Source organism: Nelumbo lutea, chromosome 3, assembly GCF_056320005.1.
Source record: "Nelumbo lutea isolate HS-2025 chromosome 3, American lotus-T2T, whole genome shotgun sequence".
Taxonomy (NCBI): Eukaryota; Viridiplantae; Streptophyta; class Magnoliopsida; order Proteales; family Nelumbonaceae; genus Nelumbo; species Nelumbo lutea.
In genome coordinates, this window is record NC_142686.1 from 60,963,466 (window position 1) to 60,980,912 (window position 17,447).

Sequence of the window (17,447 nt, forward strand, 5' to 3'; positions counted from 1 at the left end):
ATTCCACAATTTAAAAAAGTTTCTAGGAATACTATTAGATCAGATGCTTTAAAAAAAATTTATTCATATAAACAAAATTTAGTTTATATGTTATCAAATCTTAATTTTATAGTTACAATTACTTCTGATATTTGGACTTCTAAATTTAACATAAGTTATATTTGTGTTACCGGTCATTTTATTGATGAAAATTGGTTTTTAAATAAAAGAATTTTAAGTTTTATTAGACTTGAATGACCACATACTGGCTTAGCTATTGCTACAAGTATATTAAATACTTTACATGCTTATGGAATTAACAATAAATTATTTTCTATTAGTTTTGATAATGCTAATAATAATGATTCAGCAATAAAAATTTTAAAATCTCAATCAAAACCATGTTTAAATGGTAAATTATTTCATATCAAATGTGCATGTCACATCTTAAATTTATGTATTCAGGATGCTTTAAATATTATTTCTACTCATATTTCTAAAATTAAAAATTGTGATATATATATTAAAAATTTTGGAATAAGAAAACAAGAATTTAAACATTTATATCAAAATTATGGTTTAAAATATAAACATTTTATATTAGATGTTAAACATAGATGAAATTCTATCTATGCTATGTTAAAAAGTTATATTTCTCACAAACAAATTTTTAGTGATTTTTATAATATAAAAATGCCTATTGATATTATATTAGGATTATAGCAAATAAGGGCAACTTTTCAATCTTATTACGATATGTGACTTTCTCTAGAATAGTGAAAAACACGGTCCCCTCAGTTGTAGTGCGGAAGAACCGATCAAAGAGGGCAGTCAACCAACTCAGGGAGAAAGGGAGAAATGGAGATGATGAAAAATAACACCTCAATACTCAATAATCCCCATTACTTGCAATCGAATACAACTTATAGAGCCTATTACATGGCTGTTATAACTACCCAAAGATGGTAGGTGCTAAGCCATGATTGGTAATGATGGATTGTTATGATAGGAATATCAATACAACACCCAATACTGGCGTTAACCGACTCTGGAATTGGTTATGGTTGAGTGGGTGACATCCTTTAGTGGGCTAAGCATCTCTTGGCTCGGGTTGGGTCTGGGTACGTAAAAATAATCTTTTTAACATAATTTTTAAAATAAAGTAACTTTTTTTAAAAAATATTAAAAGGATAATAATATTGTTTATCTTCTTCCTTCTTCGGACCATTGAACAAATCTCCCCACCTCCTATAATCCCTTTTATTTATATACCTTTCTTCGTATCTGCAAGGAATTTCAACTAATTCAACATGATTTTTCAGTTTTGGCTCTTCTCATTTCTCGCCCCACGATTAGACCTAGCAAAAAGTTGACCCAACCCGTGAACCCGACCCAGTCCAACCTGAAAAAACAGGGTTAAGGTCTCATATTTAGCTACCCGAATGTGAAAATGACCCGACCCGACCCAACCTGAAAAAAATTGGGTTGGGTTGTGTTGAGTCATGGGTCAACCCGCTGACCCAATTGTCAAGTCTAATTGGGATTATTTATGCACTGTTAGAAGTTTTCCCTCTTTAATTTTTTCTATTTAGTCTTTACTTTTTATTTTTTACTCTTTAATTTGTTAAATGCTCAAGTTTTTTATTTTATATTTGAATTTTAAGGTTAATTCTTTTAATTTTGACATTTTTCATGTAACTTTTTTTAATTTTAATTATTTTTTGGAATGACCCGAATTGACCCATGGGTCAACCCTAACCCGAACATTTAGGGTTAGGGTCTTGCATTTGACAATCCAACCCGAGATTCAACCCCACCCAAAATCAACCCGAAGTACCTTGGCCCAACCCGAACCCGACGCACCCAACCCAATTGCCAGGTCTACCCACGATCGAATAACAACATTAAGGAAAAGAAAGAAGCCGACAATAAAATGTTAAACCAAGTCAATAACCTTCATCTGTGGCTAAAATTGAAAAGGAAATTACTGATAAAAAATGAAAAGTAAATTATAAAAACCACAAACCTCATCATCGCTGATGGGAACCAAGTCGTGCACAAGGTTTCCAACAACTTCCAATCTGGAATACAAGGCTGCTCTTGCCTCCTGATCTTCAATCTCTTTCTTTGCCTTGCAAACAAAAACCGCAACCCACTTCTAACATTCCAGCATGCCACAATTTGATCTCAAATAAGACGAGTATAATCGAAGGAAAGTGGGAAGGAGATGCACGGAAGGTAATCAATTTCTTGATGGACGTCAGCATTGACGCTCCTTGGTGGCTCCACTCAGTAGTGACGGACTGCAGGGGCCTTCTGAATTCTTTTGATCATTGTATCATCTCCTTTACTCCTCGTACAGTCAATCAGGCAGTTCATTTTGTCTCTAAATTTGGTTGTTCTATCTCTAGGACTATCACTTGGTCTCACCCTCCTGATTTTCTCAGGCCTGTATTGAAATTGCCTTGTTTTGGCTTCAAAAATAAAAAAGAAACATGATTTATAAACAACCTAAATAATATCAAATAATAATTATTAATCAATAATTTAATTTTACATACATTTTACCATTTTAGTTATATGCAATTTCAATCAATCCAAATAATACACCACAATTAACACATAACCTGTCATTCAAATAAATACATTGAGTTGAAATTACACTCAGGCTGGTTCCACCAAAGGCAATTAAGTTCGGTTTTCCAAGCTGGTAGGGTAAACCCCCAAACCTTGGAATCGATTTGGGTGGGGATGATTCGAAGAATTGAGAAAGGACCCTACCTAAGAACCAATTGGAAGCTCGTTTTAGGATGGTTTCAATCGGTTTTAGCCTTTTAGGTAGAATTGACCCATTTGCTCACTCCTAACTACATTCTAAAATATTTTCTTAGTCTCAGTTTGGAAGGAGTACAAATAGAAATATGTAGTGTAAACATATACAAAATAATACAAAATGCAAGGTTTTGCATTCTACAAATTTGTATTTGTACTCTTTCCAAACTGAGACTTAGGATAAATTATTTACATGTTCCACTATGATGCTGAAAAGATATGACATGGAAAAACTTATACGTGGCATATAAAAGTGGTAAGGAATCAAGTGCGTTTTCATCAAATTTCATGAGGGGTTTTGATCAATGTTTTCAACCCGCTAATGACCTGATCTGTCAAACTGTTTGAATTGTCACTGGGACAGGATTTTGGGTCCGTTGACTTGGTCAAGAACCATTCAACCCGGTGACCGGGTCGTGGGTTGCACACTCCAATGCATGCAAATTTTCGGAGGCCATAACTTTGCACTTAGATGTCCAATTGGGATATTTTTTATTTTGGGTAATTTTTCGAGATCTGCATCCCAAGCACCTTGCCCTGCTATTTTCGCAAAAAAAACTCTTTTTGTCCTTAAATTGCAATTTTTAGTATTTTTATAAATAAAAAATTATAAACTAAATTAAAAAGCATAACTCAAATATAAAATAATACATGTAACATATCTATAACATATTTATACATTATTTATTGCTAAAATAAATATATTTATACACACACACACACACACACACACACACACACACATATATATATATATATATATATATATATATATATATATATTGGTCAAGAACCATTCAACCCGGTGACCGGGTCGTGGGTTGCACACTCCAATGCATGCAAATTTTCGGAGGCCATAACTTTGCACTTAGATGTCCAATTGGGATATTTTTTATTTTGGGTAATTTTTCGAGATCTGCATCCCAAGCACCTTGCCCTGCTATTTTCGCAAAAAAAACTCTTTTTGTCCTTAAATTGCAATTTTTAGTATTTTTATAAATAAAAAATTATAAACTAAATTAAAAAGCATAACTCAAATATAAAATAATACATGTAACATATCTATAACATATTTATACATTATTTATTGCTAAAATAAATATATTTATACACACACACACACACACACACACACACACACACACACATATATATATATATATATATATATATACAGATGTGGTGTCGATATCTATAACATATTTATACATTATTTATTGCTAAAATGAATATATTTATACACACATATATGTATATATAATACATATACAGATGTGGTGCCGCAAATAGAAAATCAATGGTCAAGAGGATCATGCCGCTCTAATAACTCGTGGGCAAATTTGAATTTTAAAATTTGAATGCCCGATTTAAAATTTAAACTTGTCACACACATTAGTCCGCACTTGAGCTAAGTCAGGCAGACAGGTCGAGCGAGTTGCGAACCAACCAGATGAGTCACCCCAGGCCGAGGATTGGCAGTAAGCTACTCCCTTCGTCGAACCAACATCAACTCAGGAGGGGGGCAATTGATGAGGGGTGATTCAACCCTCTAGTGACATTAAGATACGTGGCTCCACAAACTCGTCAAATGACAACTCAACTACACATACTTAGGCTCCAGAAGTATGACGGACACCTCGCATCTATCACAAACTCCTCGACCTGTAGATAGATCGGCCAATGTCAAATCAACGTATGAGGGAACCTTCCTCCGCCAATCTATTAGATACGTGTCCTAGCTGAAGGGATGGGAGATCCATCATATGGATGGCCGAACACTACAGGAAGGTTGGGCAAATTTTCAAAAATTTCTTTACTCCCATCTGGGAATCCTATTCCCAATTTAGAAAACTATATTTTCAAGGTTCATTCTTTTAACTAAACCAGACCAAATCTAAAATCAAATTAAGGGAGGGATATACCTGATACGGAATCCACACAAGAATGCTCCTCCCAACGTAAGTGTTCACGCCCAAAGAGAGTACTAATTCCTCCCTCCACTGAAGATGATGCAACTTAGGGTGATGCAGGATTACCAGGTAGTTCTTCACCAAGAACTAGTGATTCTTCAGCAAGAATCGAATGGGACAATGAGCATAGCTTCTAAATTGTTTCTTCTGACAAGAAACAATATCAAGATCAAATCTTGATCCAATCCAAGAACAAGAGATCGAACAGGGTAGGGCGGCAAGAGCAGGAAGAAAAAGACCAAAAGGCAAGAGCAATCTAACTGTGTTGTCTTCTCTCTGTATTCAGTGAATGTGTCTTTGGAGGTTCGCCCTGCTCTCTTATTTATAGCCTTAAAGAGAAAATTTCTTAATCCCATTAAGGGTTTCCTAATCCAAATATTTTATTTGGATCTAGACTCTTTAAGTGATAAGGATAATCCATTATCTTATCTGCAGATAAAGATTAGTCTTCCTAATCAAATTCGGAGTTCCTTTGGTCCAAATCTTTATTTGGATCTAGACTCTTTAAGTGAATAAGGATAATCCATTATCTTATCTGTTGATCCAAATCCCAGATCCACCCTTATTTAATTAATCTAATTAACTCAGTACAAAATAGGCTTTTAAGCCCATTAAGCTTTCAGGCTCACTTCCTCTTTAATGCTAACTAGCTTGGTTCTCTTTGTATGGCGTGGAACCTTACTATTGATCTACACATCAATCACATTGATTCAGCATAGCCTCTATTACAAGGCTTGGCCAAATTCGCTTGGTTCGATTACCTATCAAAAACATAATCATGTTGCCATGGGCTTTTATAAATTAAGACTTAAGATTGGGCATCTTTGGAAAGACTTATAGAGTTAAGCCATTTACAAATGCAAGACACTGGAAAATTTATGTTTTATATTTGGAAATCATAGAAACTGTATATTTAATGGGTTTCCATCATACAACTAGGATCACATTTCTTCGATTTCTACAATTTGTCTTACTACCTAAGAAATCTTTTCCAACCAATCAAAAAGAAAACAAAAAAAAAATAACTTCTAACACCTGTGAATACCAGTTAGAAAGGTAAACTCATGCATACCGTGATAAGGTCAATTAAAATTATGTGCTTTAAGGTTGTAGTTGTTGGTATTGCATAAAACTTGATTCCTTCTGCTAGTTTTTCATCCTGACACCAATCTACAGACAAAAGGAACAATGTTGAGATCACGAGTTTTGTTTTTAGTGCCAAATTAACTTGCAGTAAGTGCTAATGGAAATAAATGTAAATTCCAAACATAGCCAGATAAACAGTCTTAAACAAAACAACAGAAAAAAAAAACTTATTAAATATATAGAAATTAGAAACAAAGTTATATCTTGTTTCCTTTTTGACAATATGGAAAAGCTTCTGTTTTAAAGATCTATGGCTATGATCTGTTACAGATCAGGAAAAAAGATTATAGTACAAAGTAAACAAAAATTAAAGACTGCTTAGAGGGCCACTAAGCTATGTTGGCATGAGTAAAAATTAAAGAATGTTTAGAGGAAAAAAGATTTTGTTTCCTTGGACTATCATTAAACTACTTGCTGGATGGATGTCTCTTGGCATGAGAAGAAAGGTTTGATTGTCTGGGGATTGGTAACTGCTGCTGTGGTTTGGACAATCTGGATTGAGAGTTACAGTAGAGTTTTTAACAATAAGTCCAAATCCAAGGAGGAACTGATCAGGATAGCTAGTTGTAGGATTGGGACATGGGCCGCTGCTCCTAAAGACTTTAATCATCTATCCACATAGAAATTCCTGCAACCTGTTTGTGAAATGGTTGATTTGTACCTGTGTATTCCAAGGTATGGTAATGCTTTGTTCTTACCCTGTGGCCATTGCATATTGTGATCTTATAATAATTTTTTTTTGGAGATAAATAAAAAAAAATTATTGCTAAAAGGAAAAACAATACAAATAACTAGGTGACAAGATGTCACCCCCTATTACAACAATGAAAAGCCAAAATACAAAAAGAAACACCATTTCAGAAACAAGACAAATCTCAACACTCCTATCAAGAGTTTAAAGTAGACCAAAATTCAGCTCCAAAGTCTTTTTTTTCGCAGTCCTTGAAACTCTGGAAGTAGTAGCACCCAGCCAATAACTGTTGAACTAATAACAGCCACCAATTCTTCCATTATTTTCTCTTTATCCTCAGAGCTCCTTCTATTTCTTTTCGTCTATATTTCCCAGCAAACAACAAAAGAAATACATGTCCAAAGGATTTTGACTTTAACTCCACCTTGGATTCTTGGTTAGTTGTCGATAATCTCAACCGGATCAGCCAAATGACTCTTGACCACCTTAAATAACTTAAAAAATAGGAGCAAATTGGGTACGAAAAGTTGCAATGGAGCAAAATATAAGACACATCTTGCAGCCTTCTGAGTTTCAAGCTATCTTGTGTTAGAATGCATCCTCTTACAATCAACCAATCAAAAGCTTCAGCCCTTAGTGGTACAGGCTTCCCCCTAACACCTCTAACTGGATTATCCACCACCTGATTTCTAACCAGTGTCAATTGATGTAGTGCGATCTAACTACTCCCTGTTGGAAGATGGTCTGGCTTCCAGTCGGGCAGCGAGCTAGGTGAATCTACAAGACAACGGATCAGAGAACTTGGGGTGGCTAACCCGGCGAGCTTGTTCCGATGCTTAAGTCAGTAAACTATGATGCGAGCTGAAAAGCTTTGAGAGCTAGAGAGTAGAAAAATCATGCGTACCTCGTGTCATTGGGGTTGGTGCCTTTGCTGAGCCCTCACGGGTTCTGTGGATCGGTTCTTGGATCTTTGTCCTGATGGAATCCGTTTCCGCTTTAATTGGAGAGTAATGTTATCAATTAATAAAGATTATCAGTTCCACCCAAACCGGGCAGGGAGAAGATAAGGCCTGCCGTTACGCGGCGTGATCCCGTGAGGTTCGAAGTTTGTTGGAGAGACTTCCGGGATCGTTACATGGTGATCCGAGTCAGCATCCCCAAGATGATACTTCAGTCTTTTAGTTCCGAACTGGATTGAATGTCGAGGTGCCTTGATGCTGAGGTGACCCTGTGCCGAGGTGATTGAATACCCGAGCTCAATTGTTGTGAAATAGACTTGTCGGGCTGAGCTATCATCTCTTACTCAAGTCATGTCCACATATCCCTTTCTCGCTAGGTCGCGCCAAATCACCCTTCATCACTAAGTACAAGGACTTGACAGAAAACTTCCCATGATCCCATCCTTACAGTCTTTCCATAATCTAGCATTTGTGGCTAAGGGGTTGACTAGATACATTTTTGTCATTTTTTTGTAATGTTTTCTCTTAGACTCAGACAGAACCTGTGTTCTCAAGATTGACAAGTTGGGATTTTACCACCACACCATGCAATGACCCCTTGCAACTAGCCTGACTCTACTAGTATTTTGTAGTTTACATTGAGCACCAATCTACTCATTTCCAAGGATGCAATTACCAATTTCAGGAAGACGAACAAGAAGCAGATGAAAATTGGTTGAGGCACTTGGCAGCATCACTACATGGTAACAGAAAGAAACCTTTTATATAAACCAATGGATGAATCTATTGAAGGGACACTGATTCAACCATATGGTGTGTATTGATGATTGATGCATGTCAGTCTTGGAGCCAAGCATAAACTAAACAGGGTCAATCAGTTCTAGATTCAATTCTAAATTCGTTCTCCAATGACAAAGTTGAGTCAAGAAGTGAAATTGTTCATAAACATGCATGATCCAAAACACAAACACAAAAATACAATTTGAGTTACCTATGGCTATATGTACGAACCAAAAGAATAACTATAGATTTAAATCAAAAGCAGCGACGGTATTTACCTTCTTCATATCACCTCGAGTTTTGATGTTGTGGAAAGAAAACCAAGCCAATGAGGGCATGCAAAAGCAATCAAAGACTTTGGTGAGCTTATTGTGTTCAGAAAAAAATATATATATCTACAAGATGAGATAAGATGAGAAGGGAGATGGAATCAACAACCGGTGGTAGAAAATATGAGAAGAGAGAGGAAATAACTGCCAGCTGAAGAAGAATATACCTATGGAGAGTGAGAGATGATTAACCAGTCGAATACTGATCAAAGGCATTGTAGATTGACCTTGTTGATTTAAACTGTACTCTGAGATGGAGAAGTGTGGCTAGAAGAGGAAACCAGAAGAAGATGAATACGAGTAACGGATGAATCAGATTAACAGATGGGTTAAAACATCTATTTAGTTTTTTTGGATATTTTAAATTTAATATAAAATAAATAGTTATCGGTTACTTAAAGTAAATCCCACAATTGTTGTAAACGTGGCATTACCAAAGATTTTCCATAGGATATGGTTTTCAATATCATAGTCAGACCCAAAAAAGAAAAAATGGACGAGGGGACCATAGTGTCATACCAGTATGTGGTACCACGGTTTTTGCTCTTATCCAACAAGTGCAGATCTCTTACCAACACAATACCATCCCAAATTCCCAATATGATCTAACATATGAGTTCACATCAGCATCCGCAAGGGCGCCCCACCACACATCCCAACCGTGTATTGGGAATATATACAGATACAATATTCGGTTGGAATGTGTTGTGGGGCATTGATGTGAGCTTCCAACATGATTGGCGTCCTCCAGATCTGTTCATGACCGGATTGGGTTCGGTTTAGATTTTGTTTCTAAATTAATAGAACATATTCAGGCCAGAGTCTAATGGTAGTTCGACCATCAGATCTAGATCTTGAGCCTAAGCCCGACCCTCATATAAGGCATGAAGTCAAGGCCAAAGCCCAATGTTTGGTTAGAAAATTGGAAAAAAATATTTTTTTTTCTATTTTATTCAATAACAAAACTGATTTATTTATATTAAAAGACCTTAAAACCTAAAAATAATAAAAGATCTCACAATGACTTGAGAAAATAGAAGATGAACAAAGAAAATATGTTATATAATATATATATATTTTTTTTATTATATAATATATTATCAAGTCGAGCTCAAGATTGAGCCAAGCTTTATTGGAAAAACCTGATACTAGCCCGGAAAAAGCCGAGGTGGTGTTTTGCGCCCAAGCCCAAGCCACATGCCTAAATTGTTGTCCAAGTTCGACTAAAAATGAGTCGGGCTGGGCTCACCTATTAAGCTTCCCGACCCATGATCAGGTCTATCCATGCACCTCATGTGAATGGGCTCCCCACAGAGGGTGCCCCATAGCACATTTCCCCATGTATTGGGAATATCTCCCCATGACAAGTATGGGAGATGATCAAGGGTAATGTGCCATGAGACATGCTCTATGGGAAGTACATATGACCTCATCTCATGTAGGTCGGTTCTGGTCTTATGATGAGAGGTGTGAACATAAATCATGTTGGAAATGCATTGGAAAAGTAATTGTTTGGAGGAGTTTCCCAACTCATACATAGCAAAGGGTTGTATTTCACTCCTACCATACTACCATGGTCTGACGAAAGTGTCCAACCACCTCTTGATTTTTATATCTAAATCCTAAATTTTATACCCTAACCCTTATTCTAAACTCTAAAATCAAACTATAAAATGTAATGTCCCTCCATTAAGTATGGCTTTATTGAGCAAATGCAAATTTATCTATATATATTAGTTTAAGAGTATGTGATATTAGTGGTGGCGAATTTTGTGGGAATTTTTCGTGTTTGACCATCCCAATCCTAATAGGACCTACTTATCAAAACTATATAGGGTTTAAGATTTTAGATTAAAACCCATAGGGTTTGATTTTATCCTTAGGGTATTCAATACTCAAACCGGATTATATTTAACACAAGTACCTACTCCCATTACCTGATTATAAACATGTGATTATTATTAAGCATGAAAAAATCTATGCTAGAAAGTCATGATACCAAACACCCATGAATTTTAATACAAAGAATCTGATTTTTAACCACTTATATGATACTAGATGATTGGTTATAAGTTCTTATTATATCCTAGTCAAACCCTAATAAATATACCTTATATGTTTGATTATATATATATATGAGGATTCAAATTATTCCCTTTGTTTCCCAACATAAGTGTCTTCATCATTAGCCTACCATGCCATTTTTTCTTAAAAGGGACACCACATTTCACTTTTGTGATGATAGGTTTGGGATGGGATAGGTTTGGAAGGTGTTTAGGTGGGTTTGGGTGGGAAGGACAATTTTCATGGGTACCCTACTCGTTGTCATTCCTATGTAGCACATGTGCAAGTAAGTCTTTTCCTTTTTTTCTTTTTCTTTTTTGTTAATGCTTGCAAACAAATATTACCCATATGATATATGGTATTTGGATTTAATTTTTATGATTTTCATGGAACCCAAATCAAGTACCCATTTTATATGTTATAAATAGATACATGATATTTGGATTTAGCTTTTATGGTCTTTGTGGAACCTAGGCAAGTATGCACTTTCTATATTATAGATAGAAGAAGAGCTACATCAAAGGCTCTCTCCTTGCTCCATTCTCCCTCTTATTTCTCACTTTTTGGATTTTTTTTCTTTTGTTTTTTTCTTTCACTTGATCAACCCCACTTGATTAATTTCCTAAAATGTTATCCACTCTTAGTTGGCATGTTTCCTATAGCAATGCTTCTCCCACTTATTTTTATTTTTCTTTCCTTAAAAGCCTCCTTTTAAATCACCCCCTCTCCCTCTAAATCTCCGCCCCACCACCTGTCGCCCCACAAATGCCCCACACAACGAGTGGTTGCCAGATGTCTAGTTGCACGGTGGGGTGGTCCCACATGCAAGGCTAATGGACGGCCATTAGCTCGTCCAATTAGCCCCAAAACGAGCCCAAAAACCTCTCCATTTTAACATTCCCACCCCCTCAACCTCAAATTGTGTCTGAACCCCGTTCTACTCCCCTTCGCCCGAGCTCGTTTCCAACTCCCTCTCTAGCACTAGCGATCGCTCCGGCCAGTTCACCATCACGAGGTACTCTCCAACCCTCATATTTTGTTTTTTTCATTTCAAATTAGAGAAACCATCAGCCATCTACAACGACCACCGGCAACATTGCTTTTTTCCCCTCTTCCATCTCCCTCTCTAGCACCGATGATTGCTCCGACCAGTTCACCATCACCAGGTACTCTCCAATATTGTTCATTTCAAAGTTGTGTTGTTGAAAGGATCCTGGAAAATGAAGTAATAGAGAACAGACCATCTTCACACCGGCCATTTCATCATTTTGAACACAACTACCCCTATTCAAGCACTATAGTCTATTCCCATGAGATAGTAAAATCAGGTCTACAACCTCTATTTTGTGACAAACATCAAATTATTAGGCACCTCTATTCAAGCACTATAGTCTGAAACTGAGTTCCTCGTGGTTATTCTTCATCCAAAAGATGAATTCATTTTAATTATTAGTTTTGTTTTCAGAGATTTGGTGAAAGCTAAATGTTTCTCTTGAACAAAAGTTTGTCTCAAACATGACATTGGTATCAGAATGATTTAATTTTGAGAAATGCCTTCCTCCTTCTCCTCCATTTCCTTTCTTTGGTTTCTATAGCCCTTATTTTTTATTCATGTGCAGCTGAAGCTGTTTTATAGCACTCATATTGCTAATATCTACTTTTGGTTTCATGTTTTCTACTGTGTTGAATTCATATGCACTACAGTCGATATAAGATGTCTATCTGTGCATGTTTGTTTCTTGGTAACTAAGGCTCTATTTGGATTTTCGATAAGCATTTGCTTTTAAGCTTCAAGCTTTGGGAGATAAAATTGAGACACAAGCATTAATTTTCATCTGTCAATACCAGAATGAGTTCTCAATCCATATCTACAAGTGTGGAAAAAAATGTATACTTCATGTGTCAGACACATGTACTAACCCTCAAAGGTTATTTTGCACATGCCCTAGCAAACCTGTAAATACTACTATCCTAACATTGTGTGTTTATATTCACAATCATACACACAACTACTAAAATCTTTAGAAAATGATTTACATTTCTCAAACACACCACTAAGATGTTTTGTAGCACTTTGGAACATATGCCATGCACATAACCGATGATGTGATTCTGGTAGCACTAAACCAATTGCTTTTGACATAGTTGCATCATCATCATCAATTAGAATTATTTTAGGCTTTTTATCCTCCCATGGTTTTGACAAACACATTAAACAACCACTCAAAAGTATTTGCAATTTCATCGTACAACAATGCGGCACCAAAAGTTATTATTTGCCTATAACTATTCACCCCAACAAATACTACAAATGATCTATTCTCTTTGTTTGTTCTACATGTTGTGTCAAAACATATCACATCACCAAAATGAGCATAATCTACAATCATTTGAGCATCTTCCCAAAACAGATTTATAACTAATTCAGCTTGGTCAAGTTATATTGCATAAACAAACGATGGATCTTGTGATTGCCTATCTTCAAAATATTTCAAAACACCACCTGCCTCCCCCTTCTCCATATTTCTAGTCCAATATGTATGCAAGCAATTCATCAAGCCCACTAAAGTAAACCCAATATTTTCACACCCACCAGCCTCGTTGGCCATCAACTCCATTACTGCTCTTGGAGCAATTCCTGCATCATCAGCCATTATAGCTTGATTACCTTGTGCTTCATTGATTTTTCTTTGTGACCTCAACATATGCAACTTGGAAAGGGTTATGACTATATGATTGTGCATCTCATCAAAACCAATGACACGATAACTATCTTTCACATGACTTATCTTCATAGTTGCCATACAACCACATCTTGTCATTGGTCTACTGGTCTTTACACTAACCGTATGTTTATCTATTCTATGTTTGCCTTCTCTAGAGTAACAAAACTTGCAATATCTTATTTGGTTAGTCTGCTTGTCAACAACTATATTTTCTTTTCGAGTACTAAACCCCACCTTCCCAACGTATCTATTATAGAACTCATATGCTTCCTCTATTGTTTCAAATATCATGCCAACCTTTGGAGTACACTCTTTAGGAATAGCACTTAACTTTTCTTTCAAACTTGCATCAATGCCTTTAGTTTCCTCACATGTAGGCAAATCATTAGTGAGTTTATCAAGTTCTTCACTTATGTTAGGTAAAGATCGCATAGAGTTTGGTGTGCCTTCCATTTCTTGTTGAAAAAACTATGGAATTCAGATAGCACATAAATCAACAAAAAGATGCACATAGTTTTTTTCAAAAGCAAAAGAAAAAAGTTTCTACTCATGCATAATTATACAAGAAAAAGGAGAAAAAAAAACATCTCTTCTTGTTGCAGACTCAAACATGGATTGTTTCCTAATGAGCAATGAAACATCAAAGAACTATTGATCATTTTCTATAAATACAACCAACATGTCAAATAACAAATGATATGGTCCTTGTAGAAGCATTCAAATACCCAACTGCATACAGGTGGTTTATTAAATAACTTACGACATAGAAATCTATATGAAATATGGTACTACACTATTGGGCTAAAGAAGCAAGAATGCTCTGTATATTTACAGATCTAGCAATGGTACTATACTATTGAGCAATCTCTTCTTCAAAAGAAGAAAAAGATTTTATTTTTTAAATAGAGGAAGGAGATAAATATATAAAGAGAGCAAACAAGGTTGGACAGAGACACACACCAACGAATCTTTCTGTTACACTGGGTATATGTTGCCTTTTGATTTTGAACTCGGCTGTCTCCTCTTCCGCTCTATGTTCGCAACATATACCCAGTGTAACAGTTTGGGGACAATACAAATGGGAAAAAATGAATAGATGGAAGAGTACTTTTCAACAACATAACTTTGAAATGAACAATATTGGAGAGTACCTGGTGATGGTGAACTGGCCAGAGCGATTGCCGGTGTCGGAGAGGGAGTTGGAAGAGGAGAAAAAAAGCACTGTTGTCAATAGTCGTTACTGATGGCCAGTGGTTTTTCTGATTTGAAATGAAAAAACAAAATATCATAAAGAGGGTTTCTCTTATTTAAAATGAAAAAATAAAATATCAAAACAAAATACGAGGGATGAAGAGTACTTGGTGACGATGAATTGGCTGAAACGATCGCTGCTGCCGAAGAGGGAATTGGATCCAAGCTCGAGCGGAGGGGAGTAGAATGGGGTCAGACACAATTTGAGGTTGAGGGGGCAGGAATGTTGAAATGGAGATGTTTTTGGACTCGTTTTGGGGCTAACAGGACAAGCTAATGGCCACCCCGTTAGCCCTGCACACGAGACCACCCCACCGCGTGCGACTAGACATGTCGCAGCCACTCGTTATGTGGGGCGGAGATTTGAACTCTCTATCCTCCTCACTATTCTTTTAAAAAGTATCAATTAAACAAGTATCTATGGTACAATTAAACATCCAATTAATTAATTAATTATGATATATTAATTAATATTATTAATTCAAGTTAAAATTAACTGTTAATTAATAATAGTAATATTTGATTAGATTAGGGTGATCATAGATTCGGGTGGGATCTGACCTGATGCCTGAATTCAAGCTCAACCCAAGTTTAGATTAAGCCCGAATTTTCTTGCAGTCCTAAATTTGGGCCAATTTACTCAGACTGGATCGGGTCAGTCTTTTGGTTGGCCCGCTAAAGTTGCATCCCTACGGTTTGATTTCATTCTTCTCCTAGATTGAAGCCTCAGGGCCCAACTAGTTTGCAGAAAACTAGAAAAGAAAAAAAAAATAATAATGGATAAGTACACTATTCCAAGATCACTCACTCTATGCTACCTTCTTCAATGGTTTCTCCAAGAAATCAAAGTGGAGAAATAACTAAATGCCCATACTTATGTGACTTGTGAATTTGTCACTTATTTGGCATTACTGATCCTATCCTACTGCAAAGAATGAGATATGGGGTGTATTCAGTTCTTATGGGACTAGACATATGTTGGAGCCAAAATAAATGAAACCCAAAAACATTCAAAATTGTGGGAGTTGAATTGCTCAAGTTTGTTTCCCCTCCCAATTGCATATTCTCTTCGAGACAGAATATAGGATTTGTATATTGTGTTCTAAATCTCTTTACTGAAACAGTTGTATTGGAATCTGGTATCAAGCCACAAATTCTATACAACTTATCAGTTCTGAAGAATAAAATTTTCCAATCAAATGGATTTAGGGTCTGTTTGGTTCGAGGGAATAAGACCCTGGAATCGGAATTGGAATGGATCATTCCGATTCTGGATGTTTGGTCGACTAGAATGAGAATGAGTATGTGAAATGGGGGAATGGCCATTCCCGACCCCTCCCTCGCAATGTGATTCCCATTCCGCCATTAGTTTCTATTTTTTGTTTTTTTTTCTTTTTGGACATAAAAACCCCTGAAGAATCACTTGCCGTTACCGCCGTCGGCCCCATCTCCGGTGAGGTAAGACCACTGCCAACCATCTTTCTCCTCTTCCTCCTCTCCTTCTTCCTCCAAATCAGCTACCACTCTTCTTGCTCCTCCTCATCCTTTTTATTTAACTATTGTAAAATATGGCGGTTCATTTTATAGATCCGCCCCATCTCCACTTCGGATCTGCCCTGCTGTGATTTATTTTACAGAGCTGCCCTATTTTTGTTCGTTTTAATCTGCTTCCTACTCTGGTGAGACATATGTTCTGTTTGGTTTGATTATAGCTCTGGGAGATCGGCCGATACATATGTTTTAGGATTTTCCATACATTTGTTTGGTTTGATTATAGCTCTGGTTTTATGACCTATTTTGCACTTTATCCTCTTGACTGTAAGCCTGAACGGCTCCTTCTGATAGACTCCAAAAGCGGCAAATAGCAGTGCAGAAGGGTTAGCAAGGGATAATTGGCAGGCTCAAAAACGACAACATTGGAACATGGCAGTTAGACATATATTGTGGGAAGTAGAAAGTTTAGCTAGGGAATTAAGAGTAATTTTCGCATAGACTTTGAGATCAATGAACAGAATTGATGTAACCGTTCCAGTCACGTATCTTTTATTTTTTTCGTAATGTGTCAATTTTTTTGCGACGAGCCCCCTAGTGTAGTGCAACCCGACTGCTACCGGCAAGAGGTGATCTAGCTACCAGTAACCACGGGAACTGAATTGGCTATTCCCTACTAGCGATGATCTGCTCATCATTGTAAGCGGCGGGAGTTGAGGGACCCGCAAGAACTAAATCAGAGAACCCGGGGGTGTTTATCCAGTGAGGTCACTCCTATGGCTAAGTTAATACTCTCATAGTAGATTCGAGCTAGAAGTCATAATCTGAGAGCTAGAGCTTGCTTACTTGTTTCTGAGGCTGGTGCCTTTTCAGTTCGTCAGTTCGCACCTGGGCCAAGCCGCCAGGTCGCACCAAGTCGACGCATGTGCCAGGCTGCCAAGCTACGCACAGGCCACGCCAGGCCTCCAAGGGGGGGGGGTGCCTTAGAGCTATGATTGCGCTGCCTCCGCCTCATAATGCGTGAGCTTCAGCTTCTTTGAGTTCATAAAAAAAAATGAAACTATAAAGCGGGAGCTTTTGTTTCCAAAAAGGTGAGGACTTAGCTTTTTGTAAGATGAGAACTTAGCTTTTTGTAGGATGAGAACTTAGCTTTTTGTAGCGTGTTCCCACATACGGCGCCAATTGATGTAACCGATTCCGGTCACGTATCAATTTTTTTTCGTGATGTG

At 36.8% G+C, this 17,447-nt stretch overlaps 1 long non-coding RNA gene across 1 annotated transcript; it reads right to left on the reverse strand.

Annotated features, from left to right (window-relative positions):
• Positions 1-1,908: 1,908 nt before the first annotated feature.
• On the reverse strand, positions 1,909-14,973 carry LOC148865248 (uncharacterized). The gene is made up of 4 exons (XR_016109122.1): positions 14,835-14,973; positions 14,628-14,735; positions 5,854-5,951; positions 1,909-2,453 (listed from the first exon to the last, which is right to left on the reverse strand). It is a non-coding gene; the product is annotated as an uncharacterized LOC148865248 (long non-coding RNA).
• Between the last annotated feature and the right edge of the window lie 2,474 nt (positions 14,974-17,447).